The sequence below is a fragment of the Dipodomys spectabilis genome, unplaced genomic scaffold (assembly GCF_019054845.1).
Source record: "Dipodomys spectabilis isolate Male_0828 unplaced genomic scaffold, ASM1905484v1 ptg000683l, whole genome shotgun sequence".
NCBI lineage: Eukaryota > Metazoa > Chordata > Mammalia > Rodentia > Heteromyidae > Dipodomys > Dipodomys spectabilis.
This window is the reverse complement of record NW_024871360.1, coordinates 261,094-272,778: the sequence shown is the minus strand read 5'-3', so window position 1 is coordinate 272,778 and position 11,685 is coordinate 261,094.

Sequence of the window (11,685 nt, the reverse complement as noted above, 5' to 3'; positions counted from 1 at the left end):
CCTTTGGATTCTAAAAGCCATACAAATACATTAGTTTTTATTCATCCTAACTGTGATTCAACTCATCTTTCTAAAAATAGTTTGTAGTTTTACACAGTATCTTGCCATTTTTGTAACCCGAACCCTAACTGGAATATTCAGGCTAACCCTCACACTAATCATACCCTAATCTTAATATTATTAGCAGTTTCTTATTTCACATTCATCCTAATTCTAACTAGACTTGTTATTCGAAGATTTACTTTCAGTTTGACCCTAAACTTTCCATTTCCCTAAGGCTAACTCTAACTCCAGCTGGAACTGAAACCAAACTTTCACTTTAATGATAGTCCAATTCTAATGTTTAAGAAAAAGGCTCTAGTTTTTAATCATTCTAATGGATACTCCAGTTTGCAATCTGAAATGCGTTTCAATTTGTCCTAATTCCCACAAATTTTCTGACTCTACCTCAGAAGTTATCTTGTTTCCTAACATGAAGTATTATAATATTTGTCCTCAAATTCTCTTATCAGGAAAAATACTGTAGTTTCCAATGATCCTACCTTTTCCTGAACCCCTGTACCCTGAACAATTTCAGATTTGCTTACCATCTAATCCATTACTTAACACTAACTCTCAAGCTAAACCTGGCTGGAAAACTCTCATTAATCATTACTAGAATGATCACTGAGAAATAAATATAATGATAATGCTCTAGTTACTATTCAATCTCACATTTTTGCTCCTAGTAGTTAGTGAAAACTGAAATGCTTTTTGGTAAGTCATGGAGCTTGAACTCTGGGCTTGGGCGCTATCCCTCTGCTCTTCAGCTCAAGGCGAGCCTTCTACTGCTTGAGCCACAGCTCCACTTCCAGGTTTGGGGGTGTTTAATTGGAGATAAAGGGTTCTCATGCACTTTGCTGCCAAGGGTGCCATCCAACTACAGTCCTCATATCTTAGTCTCCTGAGAGGATAAAATGACAGGCATTGAAAAGTATGTTTTGCTGGGTGCCAGTAGCTCACGGCTGTCATCCTAGGTCCTCAGGAGGTGAGATCTGAGGATCATGGTTCAAAGCCAGACTTGGCAGGAAAGACCCTAAGACTCTTATCTCTAACAAACCACCAGAAAACTGGAAGGGGTGCTGTGGCTCGAGTAGTAGAGTATTTGCCTTGAGCTGAAGAGCTCTGGGACAGCACTCAGGCCCAGCATTCAAGCCCACAATCGAAAAAAAGAAAGAAAGTAAAACATTTTCGCTGCAAAAATATGGAGTTGTGTGTGGGAGGGTGCTGTGATTGAGAAACCAGGTGCTGGCCTCACTTTACAGACATTTCAAAGAACTCCCCAAGTTTGCCCCAGTTTGAAGCCACAGTAGAATGGATGGTGCCTTACCAAGAACTCAAGTGGTCGAGGCATATGGCAGGCAAGGAGTGGGCAAATGGGTGCAGGGGTGGGATTGTTGTGTCTGTACTTTCCCTAATGAAGGATGGATTTGGATGCTTGGTGTTAAAGTATGAAGTAAAAGGTTACAAGAAATTTGTGGCCTAAGAAACATAGGCCGCATGGTTTCCCTTATTTGCAATATCTAGTATATATATGAGACAAGCGGAAAAGGTCAGATAATGTGATGTTAGGAAAATGAACCCTTCGATATGTATTTTAATGTTTTTTTCTTTCATGCATGTGTTTCTAACGCATTTATAAGATTATTTCTTTGTTGCTTTGTATGTCCCTCCCCCACAGTATAACCCCTGCTTTCACTATATTTGATGTCAGTATAACTTGTGGAGGATATGGGGAAAAACAAGTCGTTTAAGGATCCAGGTGGACCTGTTGCAACAATGAGAAGTACAAGTTGTCATGTCCATAACGAACTTTACAATGTCAGTGCGGGGGGCGGGGGGGAGGGGAGGGAGAAGGATTGGGACTGGGGGGGAGGGGGGAGGCTGGGAAGGGATGTGAAGGGTAAACAATTAGGAGGCTGCAATTCTTGGTAAGAAATGTACGCATTATCCTGCCCATGTAATTGTAACCCCTCTCTACAGTATGTTCACAAATAAAATAAAATAAATTAAAATAAAAAAAAAGAAATTTGTGGCTTAATGAATTGGGTTTCCTCTGGGTATATGAGATGGATGAAGTCTGGAGCCTTCGGTGGCTCACAACTGTCATCCTAGCGACTCATAAAGCTGAGATATAAAGACCACGGTTCAAAGCCAGCTTGGGTAGGAAAGTTTGTGGGTCTTGATATCCAATGAGCCACCAGAAAACAGGAAAGGGCACTGTGGCTCAAATTGTACAGTGCTCATCTTCAGCTGAAGAGCTGAAGGACAGCGCCCTGACCCAGAGTTCTAACCCCATGACCAATAATAAACAAAAAGGTTGGCTGAGTTTTTCACATTGCAGTGTGTACGGTAGGAAATTCCATGCTGGGTTATGAGACATTCTAGATATGAGAGGCTCAATATTGTGTCTACAGTTAGTCTGAGTATGATAGTGCCATCTTCTCACGGGTTTGATGTGATCCTAATAGAGTGAGTTCAGGGTTTGTTCTCAGGGACTGCTAAGGGCTTGGAATATCCGTGTGTGTGTGTGTGTGTGTGTGTATGTGTGTGTGTGTGTGTGTGTGTGTGTGTGTGTAATTTTCCCTCGTCTTTTTCTGTCCCCTTCCTGGTTGCTGGTCTGCCTATTTCTGACCTCAGATGGTGCCCCTCCTTCACACAGACCTTGCCTTTAGCCCCCTATCAGGGTCTACAATGAGTCCTAAATTGCCACAGGCCTGTTTTCCAACTTTTCTCTGGGGCACAAATCTGGCTGTCCCAATATTTGGCCGCCTCCAGGGGATTCTGGGTCAGCGATGCTAGCTGGCATAGGGTCTCCTCTGCCTGAGAGGGAGGGCCTCAGTCATGTGATGTCTTATCCTTTTCCTCAGCTGGGCCTTTGACTGCACATCCCTCTCAGCAGGCTGGCAGTGGAGTGGGGAATGGGGGATTGCTGGTGGCTCTGGCCACCTCGAGCTTGACAGCTCACTGAAAGCTGCCCAAGCAAGGAGGATATAAGGCTACATGGGAGGTGAGGCCAAGGTGGCTTGGAAGTATAGATCAGTGTCTAGGAAATGTAAATGTACTTTATCACAGGACAGCCTATCTTATGGCCCCAGCTGGGCCTCTCAGGTCCTTCTAGACTATTCCAGATGCTCAGAGTACAGAGGCACAGACTTTAGATTCCAGGGCCAGGGAACTGGGGGATGAGAGACTGGTATAGCCAATACCTAATTGTTTTGTGGTATTAGTGTTGACCTGGCTATGCACCCCCTTGTGTACTTTCACTTCTTAACCCAGTGTTGGCCACACACCGGCCACTTGTGGTAGTACTGTGGAAGTGGCAGGAGTGGAAGTGAGGTCTAGGATCACAAAATCAGGATTTATGGCCTTTGGGGGGGCAAAAGATGTCTTTTAAAAAAATCTTAGAGCTGGAACTGAGGGCCTAGGGAATGTCCCTGAACTTCCTTTGGTCAAAGCTATCATGCTACCACTTGAACCAGAGCTCACCTTTCAACTTTTTTTAGTAGTTTAGTGGAGATAAGAGTCTCATGGACTTTCTTGCCTGTTCTGGCTTCAAGCTGCCATCCTAAGATCTCAGCTTCTTGAGTAGCTAGGATTGCTGGTATAAGCCACTGGCATCTGTTAAGGATATTAGTGTGTGTGTGTGTGTGTGTGTGTGTGTGTGTGTGTATGTGTGTTTACCGGGACATGAATTCAGAGCCTAGGTGCTACCCTTTACCATGTTTTCACAAGGTTGGTGCTGTACCACTTGAACTACAGGAGCTCTGCTTCCTAGCTTTTTGGTGATTCATTGGACATAAGAGTGTGCCCAGGCTAGCTTTTAATTTTGACTGATCCTCAGGTCTCAGGCTTGAGTAGCTAGGATGACAGGCATTAGCCACCGGCACCCAGTGGATAATGGCCTTTCTCCACAGTGGACTGGGATTTCCTGAAAACTTTCCTTATTTGTTCTGTGCCAGTACAGGGGCTTGAACTCAGGGTCTGTGTGGAGTACATGTGCAGCAAAGATGGCGCTGGGAGGGGGTTGAATGGGCAGAGCCTAACTTACTGTAGAGCACATGGGCAGCCAAGATGGCGCTGGGAGAGAGTAGAGTGGGCAGAGCCCAATTGATCTTCCGATCAGTGCCTAACCAGCCTGTGAAGGCTCATGTGCATGATAGGGTGTGACCTTGACAGTGATTGATTCCTCTTCCTCCCTTGCCATGCCACCCACCCTTTTTGGCTTTAAAAAGGGCTGCTCTCTGTTAATAAAGGAGTTTTCTACCTGCTGGATTTGGCTCACCTCTGTGTCTGATTGTCTCTTGGGCTGAGGGAGGCTGGGGAATGGGCGAGCGCCGAACTTATCTTTCCTTGGACCTCGTCTGTCTTTCGTGGGGCGGACGAAGACCCAACAGGTCTGGGCTCTGGTCTCTTAATTTTTCCCTCAAGGCTGGTACTCTACCACTTGAGCCACAGCTCCATTTCTGGATTTTTGTAGTTTATTGGCCAGAAGAATGTCACTAACTTTCCTCCACTGAGCTGGCTTTGACCAACGATCTTTGATCTCAGACTTCTGAATAGCTAGGATTTACAGTGGTTGAGCCACTGGAGGGATTGGGTAGAAGCTTTTCTTAAGCAAAAGTTCTTCCCTGCATTTGCCCTGACTCCTCCATGGTAAGGGGGCCTGAGGGTCAGGAGCTGTGAAAAATAGGCTTCCAGCCACAAAATTGGCTGGGGTCTTTGGTAAAAAGCCAAGCTAATTTTCCCCTGAGCCCCATTCTGGGACCCCACACTCTACCCTACCTGTGATTCAAGTACAAACCTTGACCTAGCCTTCAGTGTTCTGCTAGCCTTGTCTGAGGCCACAGAACCTTCATTCCACCCACACCACCTGCTCTACACCACCCCTCAGGACCTTTGTGCAAGTTCTGTACCTTCTGCTCGAGGCCCTCTGTTCCACATCTTAGAACTCCTGTGGAATTTTGGCACTGGTCATATCACCTCCTGGAGCAAGTCTTTCCTTCCCTTCTCTCACTTTTTTTTTAATACTGAGTTGCTAGAGATCGAACTTGTGTAGGCTGACTGTCAAATGCTCTATCTTGGTGTGTGATTGTGTGTGTGTGTGTGTGTGTGTGTGTGTGTGTGTGTGTGTGTGTGTGTGTGTGTGTGCCAGTCCTGGGGTTTGAATTCATGGCATGGATGTTATCCCTGAGTTGTTATGCTCAAGGCTAGCATTCTACTACTTGTACCACAGCTCTGTTTTGTTTTTTTTTTGGTGTTTAATTGGATAAGAGTCTCATATAGACTTTCCTGCCAGCACAAGCTTATAGTTATTATCTTCAGATCTCAACTTCCTGAGTGCTATTATTACAGGGGTGAGCCACCAGCACCTGCCCTCTACCTCTTACCTATAACCTCGGCCCTCCTCTGAGTCCCAGAAGAGAATGTCTCACCAAGCTCACATTTTTTTTGCCAGTGTTGTGGCTTGAACTCAGGGTCTAGGCATGTCCCTGAGCTGCTTTTTCTTGAGGCTACATTCTATCTCTTAAGCCACAGTGACACTTTTGGATTTTTCTGTTTATGTGGTACTGAGGAATCCAACCCAGGGCTTCATACTTGCTTGGTAAGCACTCTACCACTTAGCCACATTCACAGCCCAAGGCTTACTTCTAACAGGAACTATGAGGGTGAGATTTATTGGCATACTCTTTTCAGCACAGAAATCGCTGGCCATTTCATATCTTTGTCAGGATTTGGGAGCAGAGTGAGACTCGGCAAGGAGGAATGATGAATGAGTGATAGCCACCAGACCCCAGAGATCTAGGCTCAAGTCCTACAGAGGGATATGTAATATGGAGCCAGAACCTTCCACAACTCCTACAGCCTAGGAAGATGTCCCAATTGGACATCTCAGCCAGAACTTAGTGAACCCGTTGCATACACCAGCCAAGGCAAGCCTTCTGGGCTTCAGTTATTAAATGGCAGAGAAGGATGCTTTGTTCAAGCTACTGCCTCAGACTTAGTACTCTCTGAGGGCTTGTCCCAGCTTTCCCAGGTTGGGGGTCTGGTCATGGGCAACCTGCTGAATGCATATCATCCATACATCATCCATATATAGACAGAGACATGGGGTTACTGCCTTCTTATTTTCTTTGGCAGGTCTCAGGTTGAAATATGAGACTAGGCCCTATCCCTGATCACCTCTTCCTTTCTCAAGAGTAGCACTCTGCCCTTGACCCACAGCCCCAACCCATGGGGATATTTTCCTGTGATTTCTTAGAAATAAGAGTGTTGCAGACTTTCCTGCCCTGTCTGAATTCAAATTGGCATTCTCTCCATCTCAGCCTCCTGAGGAGCAAGGATTACATACAGGAGCCACTGACACCTGGCTTTCTTTTCTTCTTGTTGTTTTTTTTTTTAATTGTGACAATCTGAAATCTTCAATGTCATTCCAATTGTTTGCATTAGAGTAAACTTCTGAGGCCTGGAGTTCAAATCCCAGGACTGCCACACACAAATGGAGGGAGATCCTGACAAACTCATTCCTATTTACATGAATGCTAATAGAATGTTATAAAAGTAATTAAATTTGCAGTTAATTCATGATTCCTTTTTAGAAAGCCACACAAAAATCATTGGATTTATATCTTCCCTTCTAGCACTATGTTATGATTCCCCTAATGGAAGGATATTGATTAATTTTTAATTAATGCTTTTATAAGTATTCAACCATGATACTTCATTAAATGGAGACATAACTTAATAACTAATTATTGGTAACTATATAAAATTTAATAATATCCTCACATTCTCTCTCTCTAAATATATATGTATATATATATATATACATATATATATATATATACATCAATCTACACACACACACACACACACACACACACACACATGTATATAGGGCACTACTGTGGCTTGATAACAAGTAACAGGTCGTCAGAACTTCCTGGCAGCTCAGTTTGCCAGAGGTTGGTGTGCTAAGACTTTGACCCCATTTATGGATTGGACATTTTATACCGTGAATTGAAATCCCAGCATTGCCAAAAATTTATTCATGTAGTAAGCAGCCACTTTTCACATATTTTTTCCTGAAAAGAAAGTCCTGGGTCACAGTATGATGTATAATTCATATGCAAATTATCCTGTATGATAGGATGTAATAAATGAAATGTTATATGCGTAATAATACTAAATGAATAAGGGTAATAAACGTCATACTCACTAAACTCATGTGTGTAATTTTTACAGTGCTGGGGCTTCAATTCAGGTCCTGGGAATTGGTCTGAATTTCTTATCTTCAAGGACAGTGAGCTTCCCCTTCACCCACAGTGCCACAGAGATACCAAGATGCTGAGTTGAAATCCAAAACAAAAGTTAAAATAAATAACTACACTGGATGCAATATGGAGCAATTATATGTATGTAAATATATATCATATACTTAAAATGTACACAAGTAGGATGTTTTCTAGTGGTGGGGATCGATTTCAGGCCTAAGGAACAGACTTGAATTTCTTGACTTCAAAAAAGCAAGCTTCCCCTTCCTACACCGTGCAACAGAGTTACCCAGACCATGAATTGCAATCCCAGTCCTGGCAGAAAAAAATGGCATCTCTATGCTATATGACAACCAATTCTTAGGTATTTCATTATTTCTCCCTTTAATGAATGTAATTTTTTAAACGCTTCATAAAGTATTGATTAAAATTAATCAGTATCGTAGAATATAATTATATATAATTTTATCCTAGAATCATTCAAGAACTGCCCATTCAATCATGACATACATCACATTCTATTGGTATTTATATGGACAAAAATGAGTTAGGATCTCCTGCCATTTGGAGGTGGCAGGACCAGGATTCAAATTGTGGGCTCCAGCATCCACCACTTGAACCCGAAGATAGGGAACTCACCAGTCTGTCCAAGAACATCAGCAAGACCAATGATTAAGCAGGCACCAGTGGCTCTCAGAAGTACTCCATGATACTGAAAAGCTGTGAAAGGAGATTCATATTCAAAGTCACCCTAGTCTGGAAAGTACTTGAGACCCCTGTCCAACTTCAGTGTCAACAAAGCCAGAAGTAGAGCCATGTGGCTCCAGTGGTAGAGGGATAGCTTTGAGGAAAAGCAGCTCATGGACTGTGCCTAGATCCTGAGTTCAATGTCCAGGACTGACTGTCAACAAACAGACATACACAACAACCTGTGCAGCCATCCGACTGTCTGTTGGTTGACACCACTAGTAGCATTTGAGTGGTAAGCAAGAATCTCAAGGCGAATTTGGAGTACAATCAGAAATTGATGACCTAGTCAGTGAGTGGGAGAATAGAGGATTTACCAGAGCCTGGGAATGTGGCCAGCCCATCTTTCCCATCCCAGCGTTCAGATGTCTGAAACAACAAGACTCTGAGACAGAGCTGCAGGCAACAAACTACTGCCAGAACATCAGCAGAGGAATCCTCCTGTCAGACCTTCAACATTCAAGAAAACAAAGAATACAAAAAAGAGAAGGATCCCAAAGACAAACACTACTGGGAGGGTGATTCAATGCAGGGTCTGGCCAAAGGTGATGCCTACTACAGGCCTCCCCTGCCTTTGGACACAGTCACAGCCATCATTGTCCAGAGTGTCAAGGGTCCCGATACCACCAAGAATCTGCAGAGGTGCTACCAACATGTGGTGCCTTCCCTGTACTGCAGCAAAAGAAGAAACCAGGTGCTCTGTGCCAAGATCCAACCACTGAAGCAGGAAAAGACAGACCTGCAGGACTGACAAGACAAAGAGTAGGAGAAGGTATCCCAAGTGCACAAAGCACCAAAAACAGAGCTAGACATCCACAAGCTACCCATACAGAGGTTGGTTTCAGCAGAAAGTGATTTACAATCGGCACAAGCCCACATGAAGCTCATGGCATATGACAGAGAAATGGAGCACGAAGCTCTAACCAGCTGCCTACAGGCCACAGAGCAGCACATGGCGGAGCCGGAGATGGAGGCTTCTGTGGTTACTACTTACAGAAGGAGACTGAAATGTTGTTTGAACAGCTGAATGATGTAACACTTCAGCTCAAGGAAAAACCCAGTAGCTTCTATGACCTGGAGCAAGTGAACACAGAGATTTAGGAGAAGCTGGAAGCACTCTGGACATAGAGGTGCAACAAGAAGAACAGAATCTTCAAGTTCCAACAAGTCCTGGACGGGTGTGAGGTACTAAAGAGACTTCAGGACAACCTGAGCTGAATGGTGACCGCAGCAAATCTGGAGACAGACACCTTCTCGCAGAACCTGAGCATTGAGAGGTCCGCGCAGAAGGAGGAGGCCTGTTGGCTGACCGAGCAGGTAAACCAACTGACAGAGGAGAAGGAGTGAAGATCGAGGTAGGTGTTGCACCTAGAGAATAACTGGGGGGACAGAGAAGGAAGCTGGCAGAGCCATGGCCCCCCGAGGGTCCATCTCAGGAGGAGCACCAACTGCAGGCCCACACCTACCGCATGCAGATGGGGTTGAAATACCTGGAGGAACAACTTCATATCTAGGTCCAGGAAAACCAGAGACTCCATCTCCAGATTGGGGAGCAGCAGGAGCAACTGGGAAGACTAGAGAAGAAAACCAAGGATCGGCAGGAGATCCCTGAGACCCCACGATGTGCATGTGTGTGCAACCCACAGCTGGAGGAACAGCTGGTCTTGCTGCGGGACGCTCTCCACAGGGTGAACAGTGAGAAGGAGGCTCTCTCTAGCATCGTTGGACTCAGAGCAGCAGGTGAAGAAACATCTGCCGGAACAGCTGGACGGCTCAGAGGAGAAGATAGAGGAATGGAAAGAGGTGGCTGAGAGAGAGCCAAGCGATTCGGGAAATGCAGGAGCAGCAGGAGCAGTCTCTGGCCTAGATGCAGGAGCTCAGAGCCACCTGTGAGCATCACATCACTTCAAATGAGCAGCTGTGCTCCAAGTAATAGGTCCTGCAGTAGCACCTGCAGAAGCTCACCCAGCTGTTGGAGCAGCTGAAACATTTGCAGGGTCCGACCAACTGGGGAACTAGGTTGTGCCCCCAAAGTGACAGGACAGTTTCAAGTGCCTGGAAGTGACCAGTCTACAGAGGAAGCACCTGCAGGCCCAGCTGAGGTTCCTGGCTTTCCCTGTGGAAGGGGAAGCTGTGAACCCTGGAGAAGCAAAATCTGAGGAAGCGACTCTCCTCAATGTGCCTATGGCAGAGGATGGAGATGTCCCCCAAACTGAGAGGGATGTGGCTCTGTTAGCACTCTCAGAGGCTGAGATCCACAGGGGGAATCTCCTGCCGGACTGCTTCAGGCACTCCCCCTTTCTGGACAGCTCAGTGCCAGATAGAGCCAGAGCCACAGGTCCTCCTCCCCGTGAGCTGCCACCACAACATGTGAGAGAATGGGAAGTGGGACATGTGGGCATCTGAGAAGAAAATCTGCTTCATCCACAACCTGCCTGATGAGGTGGACTTCCAGAGTCCTGCAGATGAGCTCCACCATTGATGCAACCAGCTGTCGGCACATATCCGCACTGCCCAGAAATCCCTCCTGGCATGTAAAGGACAGATGTTCATTCTGGATCAGCTGTGTCAGGAGAAAGCCCCGTGCATGTGCCAGCTGTCCCAGGAGAAGATGAAGAGTAGATAGCTGCAAGAGCTGCTCTCACTCCTACACAGGGCTCCAAATGCTGACACAGGCTGGGCTCCCCACCAGTGCAGCTGCTTCAGAGGCCTCAGGCTCATGGGGGGTCAAGATGAGGTAGGCGCAGAAAGGTTTTGAAGAATTGCAACTTCAGGATAGTGTGGAAACTGCAAGAGGAGAGGTCAAGGTTCCATGCCCCGTACAGGACTAGCCCACAGAGCATATCCTGCGGCAGATCCCCAAATCCAAAACTACCACAGCTGGTGCACTCAGGCTTGCAGTGCTCCATCTCTTTTTCCTGTAGACTGATGGGGATGATGACTCCCTATGTGACATGCTGAGTCCCAAAATCCTCAGCAGCCACCAGAACTAGGTGGCCAGGTGGGCTTCTCTAGGCCTCCATCTGCCTGGTGATGGAAGGGTAAACTGTGGGCCGAGTAGAGCAGAGGCTGCTGGGAGGAGGCCCAAATTCCAGGGACATCTAATGGCCCATTGGTGGCCAGGGAAGAGGCCCATGTTGTGTTTATCACAAAGCATAAATCGTTTCCAAAGGGAAAATAAAGCCTCAACAAAGATTTGTTCTTCCAGTTATCGGGCTTGAACTCAGGGCCTGGCCACTGTCCTTGAGCTCCATTTGATCAAGACTGGTGGTCTACAAGTTGAGCCCCACCTCCCCTTCCAGGGTTTCATTGTGGAATTGAACCCAGGGCTTCAGGCTTGCTAGGTGACTATCTCTGAGCTACATTCTCATCTAGGATGATCCCCCACCCCTAAACCCATATGGCCAATCCTCAGATAAATAGGAACTAGGGGTTAGGATGAATATGAAGCACAAGTCTGGCTCACGCGGAAATACTTCCCTGCCCCCTCATCGACACCCTTACTTAAAGTTTCTCTTTTAGTATTGAGGGATGAGAGAGGGAGAGGGACATCTGAGAGAAGAGTACCAAGAACAGTTGTCCCCTGAGTCCCACAGTCTCCCCAACACAAGTGGTCCTACAGATT